The 27,152-nt window shown below is 43.1% G+C and overlaps 1 protein-coding gene across 5 annotated transcripts in view; it reads right to left on the minus strand.

The window, feature by feature from the left end:
* mprip (myosin phosphatase Rho interacting protein) overlaps positions 1 to 27,152 on the minus strand; it is a 533,204-nt gene that overhangs the window by 382,102 nt on the left and 123,950 nt on the right. The gene's annotated exons all lie outside the window — the stretch shown is intronic.

Consider the following 27,152-nt stretch of genomic DNA (forward strand, 5'->3'; position numbering starts at 1 on the left):
TGTGGACTTGAGTGAATTGAGGAATATGACAAAACTGGGGGTTGAAATGAATCGAAAAGGAGGGGGCTTGTTAGGACAAGTGTCCTGTTCCTAAAATTTCTGTGCTCACATTACCCCATTTTTGTTGTTTGAATGCAGCCGCAAACATGAATATACATTTAACAAAGGCTAGCTGGACTTAGTAACTTTCTAATTTTTCTGTCTGTACAAAACTATTTCAGAGAAGATGAATCATTTTCATTACAAAATTTGTAGTTGATTTGCTGCTTTAAATTTGGGTTTTTTTCGCATGTGGAATTTTTGTGACCTAAAATAGGGCTGAACGAATTGCTGTTTTCATGTAGATTTTGGCAGTGTAAGCAAATAACAGATCCTGTTGTGTTTGACAGGGTTTGGTACATATTGAATTTAGTTGCTATCGTAAATGCTTGCAATTAATTCTTTTGTAGCACCAGTCATGGTTGATTCTGATTCAGAATCAACCTAATAGATGAATTTGGCAACAATTTTGAATCAATGTTTTTTATATACTCAGTTTGGAAAAAGCTGTTTTGGATTTCTTTTTAAGTAACTATGTTGACAAAAGAAGTTTTTCACTTTTGTTGAAGTTTTAGCCATTGTGTTTATCTTTCATCACCAATTTTCTTATCCCGTCTTACCTGAAGGTATCGATTCCTTGCTGGGGTACAGTTCCAAGGGTGCTAAGCACCCTCTTGTTCGTCCAAGTAGTCATCATTCATGTCTAACAGCAGGCTGTTCAAGCAGGGGACATTTGTCAGCCCCAACCTTGCCCTCACCTCCTATCTATATTTGCATACTTTTAGGAAAGAGAGCAGGATAAAGAATCCTGGCTGATTGTCACATCCACAAACAAGGCATGCCTAACCCTTCAACTGCCCAGTCCAAGATCAGCAAAGACTTTGAAGCTGTGACCATCCTGATCTGTGGGGCTTAGATACTTATTGGATGAACTCACAAAGTCGTTCAGGGAAACTATATTCTTTTAAGAACATGTTTGAGCTCTACATTTTCACAAATTGTTCATATATAATGGAACTTTTAATGGAGCTAATGATCGGGAAATAAGTATGAAGGTTAAATTTTTGAGCATAACAGGCATGATAAAAATAGTGGGACAGAAGAAGTGCATGTTCAACACAAGACGTTAGGTAAAATAGTGGAATCTGCTTCGATGAGTTGATGGATATGTTATTGCTCACCATACAGCGTGCAATGCATTATCTAACTCATTGATTTACTGTAATTGAACAAGTCCAGTTGTATTTTTGTCTCCCAATGTTGCAGGCATATAAGTGATACTTTTGGGCCTGAATTTTATAATATTGACATGAGGGGAATTCAGAAGACACAGTCTTATAATTAGACCTAGGCGATTCTGGAGTGAAATCAGAAAGCACTTGACACAAAGGGTAGTGAAAATGGAGCTCTTACCCCCAAAAGGTTGCAGATGCTGTCAGTTGACATTTTCACTATTGATATTTAATTTGACAAGAAATATGATCAAAGACAAGTAAATGGAGTTGAGGTACAACCATGATCTAACAGAACAGCAGAACAGGCTTGAGAGGCTGAATGACCCACACATGTTGCCATGTTCCTCTGAAATTAGTTGTGCTGTTGGCTGGAGAGCTTCAGATTATGGGTCTCAGAGGCAACTGGGAGGATGCAAGCAGCCTATGGCCCAATTTGAGGGTCTTGTGGAGAGCAGCACCATCTACCTTGTTGATCAGACTTAGAGGCCACAAGTAAATTAGAAATGACATACTCCTATCTTGGAGGTGACTTGATGACCTCCATCAGAAGCAACTTTGGTGTAACATTGGCTTTGATGTAACGCTAAAATATTAGAGGCTTGACATGAAGTATGTGCGTACAGTTGAGAGTGACTGCTCTTGATATCAAGGCAGCATTTGACCAAGTATGGCATCAAGGAGCCCTCGTAACGCTGGAGTCAATGGGAATGGGGGGTGGGGGAACTCTCCATTGGTTTGATTCATACTTAGCATAAAGGAAGATGGTTGTGGTTGTTCGAGGTCAATCATCTCAGTCCCAGGACATCACTGCAGGAGTTCCTCAGGGCAGTGTCCTAGCCCCAACCATCTTCAGCTGCTTCATCAATGACCTTCCCTCCATCATAAGGTCAGAAGTGGGGATGTTCACTGCACAATGTTCAGCACCATTTGTGACTCCTCCTATATCGAAGCAGCCGTGTCCAGATGCAGCAAGACGTGGACAGCGTCCACTCTTGGGCTGATAAATGGCAAGTAACATTCGCGTCACACAAGTGCCAAGCAATGTCTCAAACAAGCGACGATCTAACCATCTCCCCATGACATTTAATGGCATTACCATTGTTGAATCCCCCACTGTCAACATTCTGGGAGTTACCATTGTCCAAAAACATGAACTGGAGTAGCCATATAAATAACGTGGCTACAAGAGCAGGTCAGAGGCTAGGAATTCTGTGGCGAGTAACTCACCTCTTGACTCCCCAAAGCCTGTCCAACATCTACAAGGCACAAGGCAGGAATGTGATGGAATACTCTCTCCACTTGCCTGGATGAGTGCGGCTCTAACACTCAAAGTTCGACACCCTCCACGACAAAGCAGCCCGCTTGATTGGCACCCCATCCACTACCTTCAACATTCACTCCCTTCACCACCGACGCATAGTGGCAGCAATGTGTACAATCTACAACAGTCTTGTCCAACATACAGCCTGCAGTTCAGAGTCTGGCCCACCAAAGGTTTCCATCCTGCCTGGGGATGAAAACTGCACTCGGCCGTTTCTCCTGCTTGCTGCGTGTTTTTGCTCTTGGCCATTTCTTTCAGCTTCAGGGATAAGAAATTTCTCCAGCCCACCAAAAATTTCTATTACAATTGGCCACTCCAACTGTTTTTTGGTGAGTGAGAGCCTGTTGGGAAATTAGGTTGCCCTGCTCCCCAGTCCCTATGGACAGAACTGTAATCCGGGACTACAATTCCCAGAGAGCACTGCATGCCTGCATGGCGATTGGCTGTGGCCGAGCGATGTTACTTCGGAGGTTAATGAGCGGGGTGGGTCACGACGGAGATGGTAGTTGCGGCTAGTATGCTAAGTAAAGTGAAGGTGAGCCCGAGCTTGTGGACTCTGCTGAGAGAGAGAGAGAGAGAGAGAGATGCTGTTACTGGAGGATGCAGGTATGTGCTGTAGGATGAGCTGCATTAATGAAAATGCACGACTGTTTTCTTTAACGGACATATAATAGTGAAATACCATGGAATACATGGTTATTAGGGAAAAGGAAGGAAGTCAATCACTACCGGCTTTCTTAAAGCCAGGTTATTTCTTAGGATTATGCATCTTTTATACCTTTCCCCTCACAAGCCATGTTTGATATTCTGCACTAAAGTGAAACACATCATGTTAAAACAAAATCTTCTGAGTTAGAATTCATTTCAACACAGCTGAGCAACCTTTAGAGAACACTTACAGAAGCACGATGCAGAGAACTGAATGGAGTGTTTTCAAGTCAGTAAGTGTGCTGTAAATAGTCAAGAAATGACCATTACATGTGTGAAATAAATATTCTGCTTTATTGGGGAAGGGGGAAATAAATGTAAATTAATACTACAACAGTCTCCATTTTATATTTAAGTTGTAAGCTAGTAGTATTCCTGAATACTTCAGTTATATGTAAATTGAGGGTGATAGTCTGACAGGAAACTGCCATTTTAGATACAAGATTATCGTGCATTGTCAAACTGCAGCAATCAGATAATGGTCTTTCTTTCTAATGATGCACAAAATGTAAACAGTTTTTTCATATTGCATTGTAGTCCACTTTATATACTGTAGTTGGTGTGTAATAGTGATGTAAGGCATTCTTCAAAGAAATTGCTGTCATAATGCCATAATAGGCAAGACTTTATTGGCTTTAATAGGGTGTAGCTTCTCTAGCTCCAGATTTATTTGAAAAGTGAAGATTTTGTAAATTTTTTTTGTGTTTTCAAAGTCACAATGTTTCTGTTTGCATCTTGCACTAAACTATACCCTAGAAATTTTTGTGTAAAAAAAAAAAATTGACAATTTAAAAAAATATTTGTTGGATTAACCTTGTTTTAATGTGCATGGGATAATTATCATAAATCGGTGTGAAACACCTCTCCATTTGTCTAGTGTTGCACTTGGATTGTTCATAGGATTTCGGCATTTTAAGAGCTGATTGCCTTGTGCCTAAGTTAGCTGGTCTACATTGGTGAGTATTTTGTTTTGAAAACTTAGATTATTGTGTACAAAATGAAAGAGTAACCAGTAAAAAGCTGATCAAAAAATTTCTAAACTTCGTATCATATGTGTCACTGCATGAAAAGTAAAGTTGCAGTAAGGAGGGAGAATTAACTCCTGTAATAGAAAAGTTTTGTAAGCATTGGAAGACTTGGGGCTGAATTTTGATCAGCCCTTGGAGACGGGAACGGAGGCTGGGTGGGGGAGGGGATAAAATCGGGGCAGGAGATGTCACATCTTGATTTTTATCGATGGTAGCTAACCTGGAGGGCGGAGATCTGACATCGATGTGGGACAGGCAATTGAGGTAGTTAAGAGTCCTATTGACTGATTTTATTCTCCATTTTCAATCTTACTAATGGAGCTCGGGAATCACAGGGCTTCAGAGCCTCGCCTGGTTGAAGGAGGTGACATGGAGGTGGGAGCTGGCTTCAAAAAGAGGCCATCGGGAGAGGCTGTATTAATTGCCAGGTGGCATGAGGGCATTGAGAATTGCCTGCGGAGTGGGAGCAAAGGTGCCAGCACTGTGGGGTAGCCATACTGGAGGGCAACGGCCAGTGCTACCTTTGTCAGAAAAGGAGGGTGGGTGGCTTCGGTGACCCCGTTGAGGAGGAGGAGGAGGTGCGACAGAGAGGGGGGTCCTGGCACCAGCAGCAACATGTGAGCCCACAGGGGAGGGTCAGCATCGGCATCCTGATGATGGAGAAGGGTGCAGAGGGGAAAGCCAGCAGCTGCCTCTTCGCAGAAGAAGCTACCCTCCAGTTCAGGCTCAACTACCTACAGATGTCAGAGAGGCAGTGCCAATGCAGACTCCATCTTTCCAGGGAGGCCATTACTGACCTGTGCGGTATAATGCAGGGCAAGCTGAGCTCTGGGGCCTTGGTGGAAATCCAATGCAAGTAGTGCTGAAGGTCACCGTGGTGCTAAACTTCTGTGCCTCAGGATCTTTTTCAGGGATCCACTGGGGGTATGTCTGGGAGCTCAGTCAGCGGCCCATCGGTTCATCCTTTTCAAGAGGGGTAGCAACTGTACGCTTCTGCATGGCTCACAACAGTCAAGCTGAGAGGTCCCATCGGGTTCAGGCCATCGCTAGATTCTTCTAGGTGCAGGGTGTTATCTACTGTAGACATGTGGCCAGCAAGGATCCTGCAGACCAGCCAGCAGCCTTCATCAACAGGAAGGGCTTCCACTCGCACACAACCTGCAATTTGTCTGTCGCCGGCATAAACGGATCCTCCAGGTTTGTGCACACTTACTGGGAAGTTGCCACACTGCCTACATTGTGAGGCAGTCCCAGGTGCTAGAGCTTTTCTGGCCCCCTGTGGGCCTTCGGGGATGGATCCTTGGGGATGAGGATATCCGAGTGCAGTGCCTTCTCGGACAATGAGGATGTGGAGGAGGAAGCTGGCCAAGTGAAGGACAACAGGAAAGATGCCATGAGATATGTGCAAGAGAGGCTGCCCTTATACATTCACGTTTCCTATGATCCTTACTACCAGTTGTAAGTTGACCAATAAAGACTTCCCTTTATGCAGCCCTGTTGTCTCCTCTGTTAGTTCAGCAATCCATCACCCAGTGCCCAGGTGCACAGCGCACAGTTGGCAAGGCTCAAGACTTGGCCTCTTGCAGCATGATCCCTTGCTTTGAACCCCTTGACAGAGTCCAGGTTAAAATAAAGCCACAAAGGCCATAAATAAGAGGAAGGACATCTTGAGATGGAAGCATAGCTTTATTATCTTGGACAACAAATTTTCATTAAACATTCACCCATGAATTCCAAGTGCTGCTAGGCGCTGTTGTTCTTTTGTGTGTGGTGCTCTCCCTGCACTGTTGGCTGAAGTGGAGGCACGCGGCTGAACTGGTTGCTCCTTGGCTAGGGATGACCTTGGCAGTCCTCCTTTGGATGCCTGAGGATTGAAGGGCCACAGCATGCTGAGAGCCTCCTGCACAGAAGCAGTTCCACGTCACCCCCTACCCCCCCCCTCCCCCCCACACTCTGCCATCAGAATGGAGGAGGATCTGGCGACACTGGCAGAGGGACTGAGGAACGGTTGCCTGCACCAGGAGCACCCTGAAAGGAAACCCCAGCTGTGGGAGGCAGCTGCTGCTCCTCCTTTATAAAGCACACTTGTTCCTCCCTGCTGACCCGAGAGGGTAGAGGACCTGTTGGTGACTCCAGGTGCCTCATTCCCCCGCCCCCAACCCTAGCCTCGCCACTGCTGTCTTAAGCTCATGGTCAAGACGAGGGTATGCAGGTCTGCATGAATCTCCTGCAGACAGAGTGCCAGTCTCTCCAATGGAGGATGCCACTTGTGCACCAGTCAGAGACATTGCAGCACTTGAGATCTTCATGGACTCCTCCATCATCTGTGCTTGGGCACATATTGCCTCAGGTATCTCTGCCAGATGTTGTCTGACCCCTCGCAGCTGCAGCATTTCCCAGGATGCTGACAACACCAGAGACACGGCATGGGCCTGGCTTCCCACAGTCCTCTGACTGTGTCATTGTGGCCTGGGCTATCACAGCCTCCATCAGCTGCTCGGATGTGTCAGTGATGAGCTCATCAGGTTGTGTGACCGCATCTAACTGCGAGCATATACCCACCGACGTGAGACTGTCTACACTGGTGGAGGGTGCAGGCTATGAGATGACTGTGCACTCTGTGAGGCTCCCTCCTCCTCCTCAGACAACAGACTCTTCTACAGTCTCTTTTTTGGATCTTTTTTGATGTCCAGCATGCCCTGCATGAGAGGATCGAGACATTGAAGGATTAGAGGCCTCCCCTCCTGACACTACCACCTCTATATGGAGCTCCCTGTATGCAATGGTTGACAGATGAGCAGCATGACTTCTTAGCTGCAGATGCACCCTTGTGCCCCATTACCACTTTATTCACTGTCTTGAGCAGGCACCCCTGTTTATGGAGTGTCCGTTTTGCGGCCAGCTGTATGGACACCGCCTCCATTGGGCTCAATGTGTGGAAATGTGGGAGTCCACCAGCTGTTTTTGTCCACTTTCTGCAATTGTATGCTGCTTTCTCGAGCAAACGCAAAGATGAATGTTGGTCTCCTAGAGGGGACAAGCTCAAGACCTGTGCTGATAGTCCAGTGGTCCACGATGAGGGCACACAGATGCCTCCTGTATGCAGCCCCGTTCCAGGGACTTTGTAGGGGGTCTTCATTGACAATTCGGTGCCTTTCAGCGCCATGTAGCCATGCTTTAGGCAGTGTCTCTTTATGCCCTGGCTCTTTGCCCACGACTGGGTGGGCATTGCCTCTCCACCCAACGCACCCTCCCAAGAGGTTAAGGGTTAATGAGGCTCTCACTTCAGCAGCAAGGATGATGTAATTTAGCTGCTAGCAGCACTGGATCTAGGTCCTTGGGGTGACCCCACAATTCTGACCTCTTCTGCTATCTGCACCAAGGGTGCTTGGTCAGGTGGGCCGGTCTCCTCCTCCCATTCCTTGGGGAAAAGGACCTCTCTCCTTTCCCTTACAGCCAAGAAGAGAATCTGGAGGGAGGCATTGCTAAATTGTGGGGCCTCCCCTAGTCTTCCTTCTGCCATGGTTGTATTGCCTCTTTCGTGAAGAAAATCTTACAGTGGAAAATCATATGTTAAATGCAGGGCTGGCAGCCCTTTTAAATATGGCGCCACTGATGCTGCTGTCCTCTCCTCCACACCCGCCACTGCCCCCTTCATTGGATGGCCCCCGTGCCTCATTAATCTTAATGGCCAGCCACTGCTTGATTGTGAGCGGCTGGCCGATCGTGGCCCGAAAGGAAGCTGCACCCACTTCTGTTTCCGACATCAGGACCTGCGGCTTCCAAACTAAATCCAGCCCTTAGTGTGTGTCAGTCAAAAGGAGATTTGTGACCTCAGAACAAATTTACATTTGTGTGTCTCCAGTTCCTGCTTTAAATCAACAGAAAAAGCCTGCCTTTTCAGTAATTTTGACCTTTAGTTTAGTTTAGAGATACAGCACTGAAACAGGCCCTTCGTCTGTGCCGACCATCAACCACCCATTTATACTAATCCTACACTAATTCCATATTCCTACCACATCCCCACTTGTCCCTATATTTCCCTACTACCTACCTATTCTAGGGGCAATTACTAATGGCCAATTTACCTATCAACCTGCAAGTCTTTTGGCATGTGGGAGGAAACCGGAGCACCCGGAGGAAACCCACGCAGACACAGGGAGAACTGCAAACTCCACACAGGCAGTACCCAGAATTGAACCCGGGTCGCTGGAGCTGTGAGGCTGCGGTGCTAACACTGCGCCACTGTGCCGCCCCTACCTCTGTGCCGCCCCTAGCCAAGCTGTTATAGGAATCCATTTCAAAGAAAATTGGGACCCTAGTGACATTGGTGCAGAGTAGAACTGTTAGATCAGTGTCTTATAGGCATGAGATCAAACATTAAAATTTAGTTAGTAAGATATCTTTTGGTTTTGTTGGAACTTTTTATTTTGGCATCTTTCAGTCTGATTGGACCATATGTTGAAGTATTTCATTGTCACCCTTAAAGGGGCACTTGTGCTGACTCTTGGGGCAACTTGGAGCATTTGCAACAATCTTCAGCCAGAAGTGCTGACTTGATGATCCATCTCAGCCTCCTCCTGAGGTCCCCAGCATTACCGATGCCAGACTTCAGCCAATTCGATTCACCCCGCGTGCTATCAAGAAACAACTGAAGGCACTGGATACTGCAAAGGCTATGGGCCCTGACAATATTCCGGCAATAGTACTGAAGACCTGTGCTCCAGAACTTGCCGCGCCCCTAGCCAAGCTGTTCCAGTACAGCTACAACACTGGCATCTACCCTCCAATGTGGAAAATTGCCCAGGTATGTCCTGCACACAAAAAGCAGGACAAGTCCAACCTGGCCAATTACTGCCCCATCAGCCTACTCTTAATCATCAGTAAAGTGATGGAAGGTGTCATCAACCGTGCCCTCAAGTGCCACTTGCTTAGCAATATCCTGCTCAGTGACGCTCAGTTTTGGTTCTGCCAGGGCCATTCAGCTCCTGATATCATTACAGCCTTGGTTCAAACAATGGACAAAAGAGCTGAACTCAACAGGTGAGAGTGACTGTGCTTGACATCAAGGCAGCATTTGACCTAGTATGGCATCAAGGAGCCCTAGCAAAACGAAGGTCAATGGGAATCGGGGAAAACCTCCGCTGGCTGGAGTCATACCAGTGCAAAGGAAGATGGTTGTGGTTGTTGGAGGTCAATCGTCTCGATCCCAGGGCATCACTGCAGGAGTTCCTCAGGGTAGTGTCCTAGGCCCAACCATCTTCAGCTGCTTCATCAATGACCTTCCTTCAATCATAAGGTCTGAAGTGTGGATGTTTGCTGATGATTGCACAATATTCAGCACCATTCGTGACTCCTCAGATACTGAAGCAGTCTGTGTAGAAATGCAGCAAGACCTGGACAATATCCAGGCTTGGGCAGTTAAGTGGCAAGTAACATTCACGCCACACAAGTGCCAGGCAATGACCATCTCCAACAGAGAGAATCTAGCCATCTCCCCATGACATTCAATAGTATTCCCATCCCCCACTATCAACATCCTAGGAACTACCATTGACCATAAACTGAACTGGAGTAGCCATATAAATACCATGGCTACAAGAGCAGGTCAGAGGCTAGGAATCCTGCGGCGCGTAACTCACCACCTGACTCCCCAAAGCCTGTCCACCATCTACAAGGCACAAGTCAGGAGTGTGATGGAATACTCTCCACTTGCCTGGATGGGCGCAGCTCCAATAACACTGAAGAAGCTCGACACCATCCAGGACAAAGCAGCCCGCTTGATTGGCACCCCATCGACAAACATTCACTCCCTCCACCACCACCGCACAGTGGCAGCAGTGTATACCATCTGCAAGATGCACTGCAGCAACACACCAAGGATCCTTAGACAGCACCTTCCAAACCCGCAACCTCTACCAACTAGAAGGACAAGGGCAGCAAATGCATGGGAACACCACCACCTACAAGTTCCCCTCCAAGTCCTACACCATCCTGACTTGGAACTATATTGCCGTTCCTTCACTGTCGCTGGTTCAAAATCCTGGAACTCCTTTCCTAACAGCACTGTGGGTGTACCTACCCCACATGGACTGCAACGGTTCAAGAAGGCAGCTCACCACCACCTTCTCGAGGGCAATTAGGGATCGGCAATAAATGCTGGCCTGGCCAGCGATGTTCACATCCCATGAATGAATAATCAAATACTGTGTCACCCTTCTTGGTCCAATTAAAATAGGCCCACATACCTGTCATTAATAGAATATTACTATTGTAAAAATGCCTGGAGAAGTAGTTTGTTTGAAGCTACTGCAAACATGTAAAATTTTTCCCCTAATAACTTAATCATAGATTCCTGTCTATACATTACTTGAGTTGCTGCTGGGCTAATCTTCTTACAACTCTGCAAAGTTCATTTTTGCTAAAGATGTCTTTTGACATGGTAGTTGGTAGTGCTTATCATTTGAACAAGTGCACATCTGCTAAGATTGTATGCTAGTTAGCATAAATATTATTTTAATGACAGTGGTTTAGATTAGATTAGATTAGAGATACAGCACTGAAACAGGCCCTTCGGCCCACCGAGTCTGTGCCGACCATCAACCACCCATTTATACTAATCCTACACTAATCCCATATTCCTACCAAACATCCCCACCTGTCCCTATATTTCCCTACCACCTACCTATACTAGTGACAATTTATAATGGCCAATTTACCTATCAACCTGCAAGTCTTTTGGCTTGTGGGAGGAAACCGGAGCACCCGGAGAAAACCCACGCAGACACAGGGAGAACTTGCAAACTCCACACAGGCAGTACCCAGAATCGAACCCGGGTCCCTGGAGCTGTGAGGCTGCAGTGCTAACCACTGCGCCACTGTGCCGCCCCTGCGATGTTGTTACAACCAAGTGAGAAAGGGGTCTAGGGTTCCCTCTCAGCCTTCACCTGGTCTTACCGTAACAGGCTTTAATTTTAAACACACCATTTTTTTTAGCTCCCCCTTAGTGAATCTTAGTCAAGGATGTTGCCTTAGTCAAGGATGTCACGGAGCAGTTGCATGACATCCTTCTGGGGGAGGGTGAACAGCCAGAGGTTGTGGTCCACATTGGTCCCAACGACATAGGTAGGAAGAGAGATGAGGTCCTGAAAGTAGATTTTAGGGAGTTAGGAAGGAAATTAAAAAGCAGGACCTCAAAAGCAGTAATCTCAGGATTACTCCCAGAGCCGCGTGCTAGTGAGCATTGGAATAGGAGGATTGATCGATTGAACATGTGGCTGGAGAACTGGTGCAGGAGGGAGGGAATAAGATTTCTGAGGCATTGGGACCAGTTCTGGGGCAGGTGGGACCTGTACAAGATGGATGGGCTACACCTTAACAGGACCGGAACTAACATCCTCGCAGGGAAATCTGCTAGTGCTGTTGGGGAGGGTTTAAACGAGCTGGTCAGGGGGATGGGAACCTGAGGGGTAGTTCAAATTGGAAGGAAGTAAAGCTGCTAACAGGAGGTAGAAAATTGGCAAGTGACATTAAAAGGAAGGCGAAACAAAGGCGAGCATCAACCATGCTTAGAATGCAGAATAATGTCAAGACGGCAAAGTTAAGAGCATGCTGCCTGAATGCACGCAACATTCAGAACAAGGTAGATGATTTAAAAGGCACAAATAGAGGTAAATGGGTGTGAACTAATTGCCATTACGGAAACATGGCTACAGGGTGACCAAGACTGGGAACTGAACATTCAAGGATATTCGACATTTAGGAAGGACAGGCAAAAAGGAAAAGGGGTGGTGTTGCACTGATAATAAGGGATGGGATCAGTACATTAGAAAGGGAAGAAGATTTCAGATCAGAAGAGCAAAATGTGGAATCTGTTTGGGTGGAGCTAAAAAAAAAAAGCAAGGGACAGCAAACATTGGTAGGAGTTATTTTTAGGCCACCAAACAGTAATGGTGGTGTGGGGCATGGTATTAAATCAGGAGATTAGAGAATCATGTAGCATGGGTAATACAGTAAATCATGGGTGATCTTAATCTGCATATAGACTGGGTAAACCTAACGAGCACCAATGCTGAGGAGAATGAGTTTCAGGACTGCGTTCGGAATGGTTTTCTAGAGCAGCATGTTGAGAAACAGACTAGAGAACAGGCTATTTTAGATCTAGTATTATGTAATGAGAAAGGGTGAATTAATAATCTTGTTGTAAAAGAACCTTTAGGGATGAGTGACCATAATATGATAGAATTTTACATTATGTTTGAAAGTGAGGTAGTTCAATCTGAAGCCAGGGTGTTAAATTTGAACAGAGGAAATTATGAAGGTATGAGGGGCAAATTGGCTGAGGCGGATTGGGAAAATGCATTAAAAAGATATGACCGCACATAGGCAATGGATAGTCTTCAAAAGAATTATTACATGGTTGACAGAAACTATACATTCCTTCAAGGTACAAAAACCCCAAAAGTAAAGGCAGTCAATCGTAGATAGCAAAGTAAGTTAGGAATGTATAAGATTAAAAGAAAAAGGCCTATAAAGTTGCCAGAAAGAGTAGTAAACTTGAGGATTGGGAGGATTTTAGAATACAGCAAAGGAGAACAAAGAAACTGATAAAGGGAAAATAGAATATGAATGTAAACTAGCAAAAAAACAAACTGTAAAAGCTTCTATAGGTACGTAAAAAGGCACGTTTGGCTAAGACAAATGTGGGTCCATTACAGGCAGAGTTAAGAGAATTTATAATGGGGAATAGGGAAATGGCAGAGAAGCTAAATGATTACTGCGTGTCTGTCTTCACTGAGGAAGATACAAGAAATCTCCCAGAATTAGAGATCCAAGGGACTAGGGAGAATGAGAAATTGAAGAAATTAGTAAGAAGGCTGTATTGGAGATATTGTTGGGGCTGAAGGTTGAGACGTCCCCAGAACCAGATATTCTACATCCCAGAGTACTGAAAGAGGTAGCAATGGAGATAGTGGATATGTTGAGGATCATCTTCCAAAATTCTGAAACGGTTCCTGCAGATTGGAAGATAGCAAATGTCATCCCACTATTTAAGAAGGGAGGGAGAGAGAAAACAGGGAACTACAGACCTGTTAGCCTTACATCAGTAGTAGGGAAAATGCTAGAATCTGTTCTAAAGTTGGTGGTAAATGGACTTTGGGCATAGTAAATATGGATTTATGAATGGAAAATCATGTTTGATGAACCTGTTGGAATTTCTTTTGAGGATGTTACCAACAGAATTGATAAAGGGAATCAGTGGACGTGGTATACTTAAATTTTCAGAAGGCTTTTGATTAAGTCCCCCACGGGAGGTTGGTTAGCTAAATTAAAGCGTATGGGATAGGAGCCAACATACTGGCACGGATCAAGGATTGGTTAACAGGCAGCAAACAGAGTAGGAATAAATGGGCCATTCTCGCGTTGGCAGGCTGTGCCTAGTGGGGTACCACAGGGATCAGTGCTTGGGGCCCCAGCTGCTCACAATATATATCAGTGATGTGGATGTGGGGACCAAATGTAATATTTCCAAGTTCACGGATGACACAAAACTAGGTGGGAATGGGGATTGTGAGGAAGATGCAAAGCGGCTTCAAGGGGATTTGGACAGACTTACTGAGTGGGCAAGAATGTGGCAGATTGAATATAATGTGGAAAAATGTGAGGTTATCCATTTTGGTAGGAGGAACAGATGCGCAGATTGTTTCTTAAATGGTGAGAGATTAGAAAGTGTAGATGTACAAATGCACCTGGGTGTCCTCATCAATAAGTCATTGAAAGCTCGCATGCAGATGCAGCAAGCAATTAAGGATAATGGTATGTTAGCCTTTATCGCAAGAGAATTTGAGTACAGGAGTAGTGAAGTCTTGCTTCAATTGTATAGAACCTTGGTTAGACCGCACCTGGAGTACTGTATGCAGTTTTGGTCCCTTACCATAGGAAGGATATTATTGTCATAGAGGGATTGCAACAAAGGTTCACCAGACTTGTTCCTGGGATGGCAGGACTGTCCTATGAAGAGAGACTGGGGAAATTGGGCCTGTATTCTAGAGTTTTGAAGAATGAGAGGTGATCTCATTGAAACCTACAGAATACTTAAAAGGGATCGACAGGGTAGATGCAGTTAAGATGTTTCCCCTAGTTGGGGAATCTAAAACCAGGGGGACACAATTTTAAAATAAGGGGGAAGCCACTTAGGACAGAGATGAAAAGAAATTTCTTCACCGAGAAAGTTGTGAATCTTTGGAATTCTCTACTCCTGAGGGCTGTGGAAGCTCAATCATTGAGTATGTTTAAAGCAGAGATTGACAGATTTCTAAATACCGATGACATAAAGGGATGTGAGGATAGTGTGGGAAAAAGGCATTGAAGTGGCTGCTCAGCCATAATCTTATTGAATGGTGAGGCAGGTTCGACGGGCTGAATGGCCTACTCCTGTTTCTATGTTCCTACTTCAAAATTTCAGATCAAAAAAAGTTACTTAGCTCCTTTTTCTCCATTGTGTCAAGCGTGCTGATTGATTGAACAGAGAGGTTTGCATCCCATACCAGAAGTCAAAGTTTGAATAATACAAGCTCTTACGATTCTTTCTATCTTTGAAGAACATTTTCTTGGCCCTTTTCTGGAACTGGCTGCAAAATCCATATGATGCAGCTATATTGCTGGGAAGGCACCAGATACAGCAGTCAAGACTATTGGTGTCCACAAAAGCTTTCCCATACAAATTTAAATGCTAGAACTTGGCACAAAATGCTATTCCCCAGTACAGGAACAGAGACTGACAGAAATTGTTTTGTGCGAATTCTGACTGGCGCCAAATGCTGCAGAAAAGACACAGGGGTTCAACATAGGGACTAAGAGCAGAAAGCTACATGTAGAAAGACGCATAAGAATTCTTTGGTAATCTTAAAAGGAACAAACATGAACATTCTCCCTGTGGAATTTGTTAGCATTAGATGTACACATTCAGTATCTGGAGAATAAGGGTAAAAGTTAGCAATAGTTTAAACCAGCAAAGTTACAACATTTACAAAGGATAAAGAGTTAAATGATGTAAGGTGTTTATACTCTTTGATGATCAAAGAAAACCTACAGAAAGCTTCAGGATATAGAGGGACAAGAATAATGGGGCTTACTTAGCTCAACAAAATAGGATTTGCTGACTAGTCTGATAAAGTAGAATGAAAAGTACAGTCCTGCCTTAAGGCCTCAATGATGCTTAGCTATATTGATTCCATTAGAAAAGTTTGGTGCAAAATCCTAGCACAATTCTGGTCACTCTTGGGCTCTGGAGTAACTAACCACCCAAAATTTCAGCTTTCATTAAGTGTAAACTGAACAAGATGGAACAGGCTGTGTGAAACCATACAATTAACCCTGCAGGCACTGCATATAACAATTCAAAGCATTCAAATCGCATGCATTACAGCTGTAATTTGAACGTTATATTGTATAACGTAATGGCTAACCTATCACTGCTCGGTTTGAAACAGCCGATATAGTTTGCATCCAATTATATTTCCAAGTTTTTGCAGGTTGCGGCTCAAGACAACATTTATTTTGGACTTAAATCAGAATTGTTGCTGATTTGATTTCCAATTCCTATCTTAAATCCCAAGAGGCCATCCTTTCTAGTCTATAAAAAATTCTTTGAAGCATGGATGCCTGAATGCCCATGGTAATGCACCCACATGATCAACATACAATAAACTCAATTCTAGCAGGGTGAGCTTATTGCAAGTTGTCCTCCCCTTCAGAGATGGAAGGCCACCAGCTAACATTCCATATCATAACCCAAGTGCAAACCAACAAAATCTAGCCAACTGAAGCAAATTTATTGAATCATAAGGTAGCTGTAGGAATTAAATTTGCAATATTCTGCAGGGTACTTAAATTTAATGTGCTACATTAGACCACTTAAGTTTTTTGACTGGCAGTACCACCAATATCTCCAAGAACCTTGGAAGTCAAACTAAAAAGTTGCAAGGTGAAGGAATTTGAATCCTTTTGCTGTAGTACAGCTTGAAGTGTATATATGTTTTCCAGTTATATGCTACAATGGAGCGTGTCTTGGTTTACGAAAGAAATTATTTGAATTCTGCATACTTCGCATAGATTTTTTTTTAAACAGAAAAAACAGCTTTATCATGTGCACTCCTGTCTGTGCTTAAAAATTAATCTTGTGGATTCTCATACATACAGTTCATTGCTCAGTTCTATAAACCACCACATTAACTGGCTCCAGTTATGAAAATTTAACTGAAGAGGCAGCAAAATAACTTTCATGATCTTCAGCTCTGAAACATGCTTACCTAATCATGCAAAAACTGACTAAATCTAATCAAGCCCACTCTATAACCATTTATAGACCAACTGTCCCTTTTCAACAGTACTGTGCCATTCCTTGACATATTTTACAAATAGATACTGAAGCACACAACCAATGGAATGTAAATCACAGACATGCCCACAGGGCTCATGTGGTTTTTTTTTATGATTCAAGGATAATTCTTCCAAGGAACTTGGATTAACCACTATAGTCTATTGCTACATAACCAAATATGGGAATATTGTTACAAAGCATAGAAAAGGTTCTGGACTGATTCTGTCAGGCCTGCGCCAATCATCCTCTTTCAAGACAAGATTGAAAAGATGGCATTAATTTCCTATTCCCACAAAATAATTCAAAATTGTCTGAAAATATTAATTCAGCTAATTTTGATTTCTAAGGAAAATAAAACAAACTGGTCTTTTCATTATTAGTGTATTAGTCACTTGTCTTTCCAGCAATCTTCTACATGGATTTAGATTCTGGTAACCATAGTACTGCTACTTGGGCAATTATTGCTTAGGCTTCCCAAATTATCACAAATATAGTTTTATTTCTTTTCTGGATTACACTAGATAATAATGCTGAACAGTGGCATATCCTGAGGCCCACTCTGTACAATTACATCACTTTTGCAATCTGAAAGGAGAACATGTGTAGGTACAGGGTGTAACATTGCTCAGTACCATTTACACCGCTCCCTCAATGTGGCTTACTGAGTAAATACACTTCCTGATGCAGCACAATGCCAGAGTTGATCCTGAGTCTGTGCTGCATTAGCTGTTCTCAGCCACAGCAGATTTTGGGGAAGAGGGAGATGCAATTTCCTAGCAACCATGACAGGGAAGGGAAAACAAAATCTGACAGGGTTCCCATTCCTTATCGCTAGAAGATTCCTCTGTTGGCACCAGGTGAGACCAGGGTGGAGCTCAACTATGATGCACAATGTCCCAGAGCCTGTCAACACTCACTATTCAGACCTAATTAGCCACAATTTGGGTGAGGTCACTAAGGACTGCCAACATCAACAGAACCATATCCTAGTTAAGAGTCAGCACCTTAAATGACATTTGAAAACTTAGTTACTTGCATCTTCATCAAATGTTAACATACAAAAATTTGCTAGCCCAGATTTTAAGATGTTTTCTCCCAACACCCTTGGCTCAGGTTCACAGCAAAATGGCATCTCTGATGAACCAAGATCTCTTGTACTGGAAGCTACAGTGGTATTGTTACGACCACGGTGGAAGGAGTGCACTATCTTTTCTAGTGTCACTTCTCCACAAGTCACAACATATATTTAAATGTTTACCCAGTTACCAATACGGTCCATCATAGACTCTACTCTTTATCCCAGAATAAAATACACCAACCAGGTTTCTTTCATAAACAACAAAATTATCAGTTTATTATAAACCAAGACTTAACCAGTAACGAAGCAAAGCATTTTCACAAAGATTAAAATATGAAAGTTCCCTTTTTAACCTTAGCCCCTCTCACACAAACACCAGTTAACTGAAAAATAAAAAAAGAGATTTTCTCTTTAGAGCTCGGTTATAAAAAAATACTTTGGCCAAATACTTGCTAATTCTTGAAGGAAAAAAAAAAGATATGGAAAGATGTCAGTTGTCCCTTTTCTGGCTTGGCGTCCCAAATATGCATAGATGGCTGTCATTAGGATCTTTCTAGACTAGTTCTTTTCAGGCAAGGTTGAAGATCAGTTTGGCAGGTTTTCCAGGAGAAATGCAGCATTAATTTCTCCATTTCTAAGAGCTTCTCAAAGAGATGGAAAAATTGGCAGGCTTTTCAGAGATGGAACAGGCAGAGTTGGGGTTTTCTCCTTGGCAGGTTAATTTAAAACTCCTTTCAACACTGTCCAAACCTAAACCAAAAACAATATCTTAACAGTCAAGCCTCCTGACCCCTATAAATCTTGACCTATCATTTCTCTGTAAATATCTCCAAGTCAAAAAGCCCCTGCTGGGTATTTATCTGAAGACAGGCGACTTCCAGTATGAGTTGTTCAGAGTCCAAATGACCTTCCAATGACCTCAAGTGAAGAACACATCTATGGAATCCTTTTTCCGTTTTCCCAAATAAAACAATGTCCATACTTCTAAAATACATGAGTCCTCAAAAAAAAACTTAAAATACAGAAGCACCAGCATAACATTGCTCACTGGAAGCTTCATGGGTACCATATTCTCAAAGACTAAATCAGATTCCATCAAACTGTGTTGTTTCAGCTTCAACTACCTGGATTTATTTACAAATGACAGAATCAGAAAACACCCCATATTGCCACATAAGATTTTATTAGATTCCGTTGCAAGATTATAAAAGATTCAAACTTCCAAAAATGTTATTTAACTATAGTGTACGTCTAAGATCTCCAAGGAAACATTTTAGAGTGCATTGACGAAAATGAGTGAAAAAGAGAACTGAAGATCCTAAAACTGTTACTCAGAAACAATCCTAACATTTTTTGAAATGGAGGCAAGCTTCTTTAAAGAATGTATTAGTTCTGTGATTAGCCTATCAAATTACTAGCAATTTCTACAACATAAGTTGTTAAGGTTGAAATGATGGCTTTGATACCTAAAAATTTGCCCCAAATAAGCAAACTAGTTAGGACGTCTGACGTGAATATGCAGGTTTGTTTGAATCAACACCTTAAAATCTTGCCGGATTAACTAGACAAAATTAATCCATGATTGGCCACCTCCGGATAATGGATATCTCTGGACACTGTTTGTATTACTTGTGTTTGCACAACTAACTTCTAAGTGCTACTACCCAAATAATGCCTTTAAGTTAGATGTCTTTTAAAAATACATTAATCTATACAGAATTTTTTCCCTATGAAGCATGACAGAGCTCTGTGTCCACCACGCTCTACTGGCTTTAGCTCTACAATTTACAAATTCATAGCACACAGGGTTTTTGTAAAATGCCAGAACCAAGGTTACTAATAAATATATCAAATGGAACACATTAACCAAACCTAAAAAATGCTGGGAAAAGTCATAACAAAACAATTGTAACCGCAAGGGGGGGGGAAAATGCCCAAAACCAAGTCTAGTTTAGATAAATGCAAGTTTCTTCTGATCAAAGGTTAAATTATATTCCATTTTTCTAAATTTCCAATCCATTTAATGCAGTAATAGTACATTGCTGAATATTTTGGCTCTGATGGATAAAAAGCATGGCTGTGAAATTCTAACAGTTTTACCATTTAGTAGACTCAAGAACAAACAATTTCACTTCAGTGTCAATTCTACTGCCCAACAACTGGTTACTACTTAGCAGTCTATTCTGCCAGAGTCCAGCAACACTTGTTCTCAAAGCCTCTTTTAAAGCAGAACCAACAATCCCTCTCAATGCCTACCACCACCGTACCACCCCGCCCCCTGTGCCTACCACATGCTCCCAGTGTGCCATCCCTGGACCCCCAAAAGATACCTTCCCAGTCACCATAAGCAATACCATGGGAATCTTCTAATAGATTACAAATGGTACATCACACTTCAGATGTCAATTAAGTTCGCTTCGTATTTATAACGAAGATGCTGTGTGCTTCTCAGCTACAAAAAAAATCCAGTCTGTTCTACAACTGACGTAAGCATTAATTTCATGAACGCAGAGTAGTTACACCTTAAAGCCTTAAAAGAGAGACACATACCTACACTTTGCGAATAAATTGTGCGTTACATGGTATAATGCTGCTGTATAAAACAGCACATCTTCTGACTTACGAGCAATGCTGGGGAGATCTGTGTGTGCATTTTACCCTGCAAAATGTTTGATTAACAAAATATCTGTTCTGCTTCCAAGTATGAACAAACAAGAAATCCTGCAAAGTCCAGCAGAAAACTAAATGTCAGTTGAGACAAGTCAAATCCAATATGACCCATTTGACATGCATTACTGGTTGAAGTCATACCTAGCATAAAAGGATGATTACTGTGGTTGTTGGAGGTCAATTGTCTCAGCCCTAGGACATCTCTGCAGGAGCTCCTTAGGGTAGTGTCCTAGGCACAACCATCTTCAGCTGCTTCATTAATGATCTCTCCATCTTAAGGTCAGAGGTGGGGATGATTGCTGCTTATTGGAACTGAACATCGTACATTCACAGCTCCTCAGATACTGAAGCAGTCAGCGTCCAGATGCAGTAAAACCTGGACAACATTCAGGCTTGGGCTAATAAGTGGCAAGTAACATCTGCGCCACACAAGTGCCGGGCAATGACAATCTCCAACAAGAGGTAATCTAACCATCTCCACTTGACATTAGCATCACTGACTCTCCCACCAACATCATCCTGGGGATAGCATTGGCCAGAAACTGAACTGGAGCAGCCACAAAAATACGGTGACTCCATGAGCATGTCAGAGGTTGGGAATTCTGCAGGGAGTAACCCACCTCTCGACTCCCCAGAGCCTGTCCACCATCTACAAGGCACAAGTCAGGAGCGTGATGGAATACTCGCCACTTGCCTGGATGGATGCGGCTCCAACAACACTCAGAAAGCTCGACACTATCCAGGCTAAAGTAGCCCACTTGAACAGCATCCCATCCACCAACTTAATCATTCACTCCCTGCACCAACGCACAGTGGCACCAGTGTGCGTCATCTACAAGATGTGCTGCAGCACCTCACGACACCACCTTCCAAAACCAGGACCTCTTCCACCGAGAAGGACAAGGGCAGCAGACGGATGGGAACACCACCACCTGCAAGTCCTCCTCCAAGCCCCACACCATCCTCATCATCACTGGATCAAAATCCAGGAACTCACTCCTGATCAGCACTGTGGGTGTAGCCGCACCAAATGGATGGCAGCAGTTCCAGAAGGCAGCTCGCCACCACCTTCTCAAGGGCAATTACAGATAGGCAACAAATGCTGGCCTTGCCAGCAACACCTACATCCCAAGAAACAAATAAAAAACAATATCAGTAATACCTACAATTCTTTTGTTTCTTCTTTCATAGACCTAATCCTGCATATGCAACTGACCATGTTTTAGGCCTTAGTTATGTTGCAATAAAGATGCTGTGATAAATTACAAGGTTCATTACTTGCTCACTGTACTTGCAGAAATGCAAATTATTCTTCATTGCCATGGTAGCTGGTTTCATTTTATTACAAATATTAGTTTACCCAATAGACAGCAAGTTAATTTTTAAGCTAATATAAATCTCTCAAAACATAATTACATTCTTGATTGTAACATTTGGTTAATATATTTCAGTGCAACACTTTGGTTAACCAAAACTTTTCTTGAACCTTAAACTATTACTTCAATCTACTTGTACACATGATTGTTAGGCATGAATTTTTTCCCTTATTTCCAGAATACTCAATTAGCTGTCCCAGCCCACAGACACGTTAAATGATAGTTTCAACCAGCATTTCAAAGAATCTGATATATAAGCTTCAGACACTTTGTCTCCATCTATTGAAGTGCTCTCTAATTAGATGTAAATTTTGATCACTGTTAATGTTTGAACAAGACCATAAGTTTTTTTTAAATTTATTCTTGGTTATGAGCATTGCTGATAAGGCTGGTTATTTATTGCCCAGTTTCCCTTAAGATGATGATGGACTTTCTTCTTGAACCATTGCTGTCTTAAAACAGCATGGCAACCACTGAAAGGGTATTTTTCAGTGATTGGATATTTTCATGAGTTGGCAGAAGGTAGCCAAACTGCTTGTAATCTTCTCAGGAAAAGACGAGAGATTTGCTGGTTCCTGCAGTCAGAAAAAATTACAAGAAAAGGACTAATGATATGAAAATTATCTTTAGACTAGGCTTGCATTAGATTGCAATTTTTGTTCCATCTCTACTCAAGGAATTAAATAGGTTTCTAACTTCTAACTAGCTTTGTGGTAGCATTTATGTTTGAGAGTCAGAAAGTCATGGGTTCAAGTCCCACCCCAGAGATTTGATCTTATAACTTAAATCAACACTTTTTCAGAGCAGTACTGAGGGTCATGCAGAGACTCATCGACAGGATTGCAGCTGCCTGCAACGAATTTGGCCTAACCATCAGCCTCATGAAAACGAACATCATGGGACAGGACGTCAGAAATGCTCCAACCATCAATATCGGCGACCACTCTCTGGAAGTGGCTCAAGAGTTCACCTACCTAGGCTCAACCATCACCAGTAACCTGTCTCGCGATGTAGAAAAATGGCGCACTGACACGGAACACAAAAGTCCGAATGTATCAAGCCTGTGTCCTCAGTACCTTGCTCTACACAGCGAGGCCTGGACAATGTATGTCAGCCAAGAGCGACGTCTCAATTCATTCTATCTTCGCTGCCTCCGGAGAATCCATGGCATCAGGGGGCAGGACTGTATCTCCAACACAGAAGTCCTCGAGGCGACCAACATCCCCAGCATATACACCCTACTAAGCCAGCAGCGCTTGAGATGGCTTGGCCATGTGAACCGCATGGAAGATGGCAGGATTCCCAAGGACACATTGTACAGCCAGCTCGTCACTGGTATCAGACCCACCGGCCGCCCATGTCTCCGCTTTAAAGACGCCTGCAAACGCGACATGAAGTTCTGTGACATTGATCACAAGTCGTGGGAGTCAGTTGCCAGTGATCGCCAGAGCTAGCGGACAGCCATAAAGGCGGGGCTAAAGAGTGGCGAGTCGAAGAGACTTAGCAGTTGGCAGGAAAAAAAAGACAGAAGCGCAGGGGGAGAGCCAACTGTGTAACAGTCCCGACAACCAATTTTATCTGCAGCACCTGTGGAAGAGTCTGTCACTCTAGAATTGGCCTTTATAGCCACTCCAGGCGCTGCTTCACAAACCACTGACCACCTCTAGGCGCTTACCCATTGTCTCTCGAGACACGGAGGCCAAAGAAGACGACAACTGAAGGTCATAGAGTCACAGAGTTATACAGCACAGAAACAGGCCATTGGGCCCATCGTGTGGTTGTACTGTCAGAAATTCCACTTTTTGGATCTGATATTAAACCAAAGCCCATCTTCCCTCTCAGGTTGGCATAAAAAAAAAGAGGTCTGATGTGATGCTCGACCACTTTCAAAAGTAACAAAAGATATTTTCAAGCTACTGGAATTTAATCAGCACAGCGCTTTCTGGTTTTGCTATCCTGGGTTTACCTAGATTTACCTAGATCTGCAAGTTAACAAATACACTTGCAAAAGGAATTAGAAGCTGGGATTTTCCCCAGAGTCATCAGGACATATAACAGCTGGTTTAATTTTGAGCAAGAGTAAAAAAGTTTAAAAATGCAACACTTAACTTGAAGCATTAAGAAAAAAAGATTTGGAGCTTTCAACTGCCATTAAAAAATGTTACTCTGTTCACAAGTTGTGTTCAAATAAAGACACTTCAACATATTTGATCTGACCTTCTAGAATTTAGTTCTTGCTTTGGTGCAGCAGAAAGAGCTAGTTGGTGAGTAACTGTTAAACTATTCTACTTATAATAAATAGTCTGTAAAGTTAAGGTATGGCAGGGCAGCTCTGCCGAGTGGAATGTGCAGCCTGTGGCATGTGGGAAGTCAGACATGTGTCCCAGACAAACATATCTGCAGGAAATGACACCGGCTGCAGAAACTTGATGTTACGACCAGGTGAGGAAAGAGGTCTAGGATTCCCCTTCAGCCTTCACCTGGTCTTGCCGTAACAGGGTTTAATTTTTAACACACTGTTTTTAGTGCACCCTTGGTGAATCCTTGCTCACTGCTTTCTAACTATAAGGCATACAAACCAGCTCAAACAAGTTTTCTTAGGTTTAAAGAAGGAAAGTTGAACTTCGTTAATCTTTAACTTAAACTCTAATTCGGTTGACGCCTACGGATACACGACGTGCCCACGCTCGCATGCATACGCGATACACATGCAAATAGAGGCAGGAAAGAGAAGAAAAATAAATTGGAAAGGTTTGGGGCAATATCTGAAGAGTTTTTTTTTATACTGTTCTTTGAGCTCACTGTAAAGTCCTTGATTGTAGGTAGATCTTGCTCTGCATTGGGGCCCAGTATTCTTCTTAAACCTTGTTCACTGTAAGAGACTTTTCTCTCTTCGGGGTTCATGTGTCTTCAGTGAATTCAAAGGCTTGAGAAGAGATGGGAGCAGACAGGAAAGGTCTTCTTAGTCCAGGAGCCAACAGACACTCTGAGTCCAAACTGTTTGTACAAATCAGGAAAACCCAGGTTACCAAGCAGGTTAGTCATGTGACTAACTAGTCTGACCACGTCTTGGATTGTATCAACTTAGCAGTCTCTGGAATGCTCCTCTTACACACAACTCGGTGATCAAGATCCATTGTGAGTTGAATGTGTCAGGGAACGGCCCTTTGTCCTTCCAAGCATCGTCTGTTAATATGCAAATGTCTTTTCTAGCCACAGCTGATCTGTTTAACAAGTCCTTTTTTCACTCCAGTAACAGTTTAAAAATCAATGTTCATGACAAAATTAATGTGCCTCATTTTTGACAAGTGGGGGCCCAGCATAACACTTGAGCTCCGCGTTTTCTTATTTCAGAGTTCCAGCATCTGCAGTATTTTGCTCTTAATTTGCTTCGCGTACTGCTGGATGAGAGAAAATTGTTGACCAGGACACTAAGAGAACTCCCTACTCTTCCCGGAGTAGGGCCACAAGGTATTTTGTGTTCACTTCATCAGGCAGCTCCAGCCTCAGTTTAATGTAGGATTTAAAAAACAAGACCTCCATTTGAGAGTATGGCTTCAACCCACAATCTTCTGACTCAAGGCGAGTGTGCTATTAGTAGAAACAAAAACAAGAAATGCTGGATTCACTCAGCAGGTCTGGCAGCATCTGTGGAAAGAGAAGCAGAGTTAACGTTTCGGGTCAGTGACCCTTCTTCCGAAGAAGGGTCACTGACCCGAAACGTTAACTCTGCTTCTCTTTCCACAGATGCTGCCAGACCTGCTGAGTGAATCCAGCATTTCTTGTTTTTGTTTCAATTTCCAGCATCCGCAGTATTTTGCTTTTATTTTAGTGCTATTAGTAGAGCCAGGCTGCAATTGTCAAGACATACACAAATAAAAAGATACTAGTAGCATATTGTTACACCAATGTGCTTTGTTGAATACTAATTTTCTTCAATCCACTGACTGGAGATCTGAACCAGAACCAAGACGCAGGAAGTTGAAAGGAACTACTTGCTCTCTCAGCAGAGAAATACTGCTATGTTTGAAAGACTGCATGGTTGTCATGTGACAAGACCCTCCCCATCTGTGGTTTTTAAGCTGGTGTTTTTCTTCGTAGCAGAGGACAAGCTTTTGGACTCTGACATATGCAGTCCCTAAGTGGGGGTTCCCCTCTCTCCATTTCAGCTTGAAAGCTTTCAAATCCTGCCGTTGACGGACCACCTTTGCATACTCCAGCAGAAATCATCCACATTGCTATCTCCAAGAGACCCACCAAACCAGCCATCTACCTCTTCAGACTAAAAGCCTCAGGACCACTGAATTCAGCTGGAAGCCGGCCGAATCACTAAACTTCAGACTGTATGCCTTTTATTTTATGGACTCTATCTCAACCAATCTACCTTTCCGCACTCTGTAACCTATTTGTGTGTATGTAAACTTCCACAGTGCGTGCGAGAGTGAAAATTGGCGCGTTGCTTATTATTCTACTAGTTCGTTTAGGTACAATAAAGTTAACTTCTTTCTTTGATTCTTGTTATGATCACAAGACAAAAGAAAAATTAAACCTATTGTTGTCCAACAACGAAAGGGAAGAGAGGGAAATTCTTCAACCCCTCCTCATTTGCCCATAACAATATAAACTGGGAACGTCTAAGCTGTTAGAAATCTGATTGAGCAAATTATAGCTTTACTGCTTTCTGACCCATTTTGTTAGGGATGCTTCAAGGGGTAACTCAAAGTCTCACTTATTAATGACAAGTAATCCACACGTAACATGGGAATGGAAGCAGTGGCAATGCGGACAACAAACATCACCTGATAAATTTGATGACCTGAAACAAACTAATACTCAGATGTACAACTTCAGAAAGGCCAATGTAATAGGGAATGAATAAAGGACTTAATCAATACCACTGCAAGATGAGGAGAGAGAATAATCAGGGGAAAAAAGTCAAATGAGTATCTTTAAAGGAGCAAACAGAATAAATATGCAAATAAAACTTTACCCTAAATTGATTAACAATGTAATAGAAAGTAATAAAATTAAAAATCAAACTCTATAAATCTTTTAGGAAACAAGGTGTAGGAATATCAAGTAAATAGATACCACCTGAAAATGACTACTTCCTGGAAGCATCCACTAACATTCTTCTTTCTTCTTCTTCGGCCTCCTTGTCTCGAGACAATGGGTGAGCGCCTAGAGGCGGGCAGTGGTTTGTGAAGCAGCGCCTGGAGTGGCTATAAAGACCAATTCTAGAGTGACAGACTCTTCCACAGGTGCTGCAGATAAGATTGGTTGTCGGGGCTGTTGCACAGTTGGCTCTCTCCTTG

Source organism: Heterodontus francisci, chromosome 26, assembly GCF_036365525.1.
Source record: "Heterodontus francisci isolate sHetFra1 chromosome 26, sHetFra1.hap1, whole genome shotgun sequence".
In the NCBI taxonomy this organism is placed as follows: Eukaryota; Metazoa; Chordata; class Chondrichthyes; order Heterodontiformes; family Heterodontidae; genus Heterodontus; species Heterodontus francisci.